Below are 1,556 nucleotides of genomic sequence, written 5' to 3' on the forward strand. Positions count from 1 at the left end.
GCGTATGTCCCTTTAAATTAGTGTTTTGGTTTTCTTCGGATAAATACCCAGAAATGGGATTACTGGGCCCTTCTTTGTCTCTTGTTGTAGCATTTGTTTTAAAGTCTATTTGTCTGATATAAGTATTGCTACTCGAGGTTATTTTTTGTTTCCATTTTCACGAAATACTTTTTTTTCCATCTCTTTACTTTCAGTATGTGTGTGTCTTTCGACATGAAGTGAGTTTCTTATAGGCAGCATATGTAAGGGTCTTGTTTTCTTATCCATTCAGCCACTCTCTACCTTTTGATTGGAGCATTTAACCCATTTTACATTTAAAGTAATTGTTGATAGATACGTAGTTATTGCCATTTTATTATTTATGTTTTTAATCTTTTTTTTCTTCTTAAAGGAGGTCCCCTAACATTTCTCGTAATACTAGTTTGGTGTTGATAAACTTCTTTAGCTTTTTTTTTTGTCTGGGAAGCTCTTTAATCTTCCAAATGATAGCTTTGCTTAGTAGAGTAACCTTAGCTGTAGGTCCTTGTTTTTCATCATTTTGAATAGTTCATGTCAAACTCTTCTGGCCTGCAAAGTTTCTGTTGAGAAATCAGCTGACAGTCTTATGAGTGCTCCCTTGTAGGTAACTAAGTGCTTTGCTCTTGCTGTTTTTAAGATTCTCTCTTTGTCTTTAACCTTTGGTATTTTAATTATAATGTGTCTTGGTGTGGACCTCTTTGGGTTCATCTTGCTTGGAACTCTGTGTGCTTCCTGGGCTTATATGTCTATTTCCTTAGCCAGATTAGGGAACTTTTCAGTCATTATTTCTTCGCATATGTTTTCATTGCTCTGTCCCTTGTCCTTCTATGATGTACCCCAATGGGTACTTCTTGTATCCCTATGATGTGAATGTTGTTGGTACACTTGATGTTATCCCAGAGGCCCCTTAAATCAGCCTTGTTTATTTATTTATTTTTTTTAGGCGAGGCAACCCTTGGTTGACCTTACAGATTGCAAAGACCTTGTCAGCTTACAAACCTTTATTTTTTCCTTTTTTACAGCTACGGCACCTGGTCTTCCTAGGTGGTCTCCCATCCAAGTACTAATCAGGTCCAACTCTGCTTAGCTTCCGAGATCAGATGGGATCGGGTTTGTTCAGGGTAGCATGACCGTAGACTAGCCTCATTTTTTTGAATTCTTTTTTCTTTTTGTTGTTCTGATTGGGTGTTTTTTGCTACCTTATCTTCCAAATTGCTGGTTTGGTCTTCTGCTTCATCTAATCTACTGTTGGTTCCTTTAATGTAGTTTTCATTTCAGTTATTGTATTCTTCATTTCCAAAGAATTCTTCATTTCTTTTTTATGTTTTCTATCTCCATTTTTGTTTTCTATCTTTTTGTTGAAGTTCTCACTGAGATCATTGAGCATCCTTATAACTAAGGTTTTGAACTCTGCATCTGGTAGATTGATTGTCTCCATTTTATTTAGTTCTTTTCTGAAGCTTTGTTCTGCTCTTTCATTTGGTATATGTTTCTTTGTCTCCTCAGTTTGGCTGCCTCCCTGTGTTGGTTTCTATGTA

At 36.2% G+C, this 1,556-nt stretch overlaps 1 non-coding gene across 1 annotated transcript; it reads right to left on the reverse strand.

The window, feature by feature from the left end:
• Positions 1-1,037: 1,037 nt before the first annotated feature.
• Positions 1,038-1,156, reverse strand: LOC111730275. The gene has a single exon (XR_002776616.1). It is a non-coding gene; the product is annotated as a 5S ribosomal RNA (ribosomal RNA).
• Positions 1,157-1,556: the final 400 nt, after the last annotated feature.

The sequence above is a fragment of the Pteropus vampyrus genome, unplaced genomic scaffold (genome assembly GCF_000151845.1).
Source record: "Pteropus vampyrus isolate Shadow unplaced genomic scaffold, Pvam_2.0 Scaffold9, whole genome shotgun sequence".
NCBI lineage: Eukaryota > Metazoa > Chordata > Mammalia > Chiroptera > Pteropodidae > Pteropus > Pteropus vampyrus.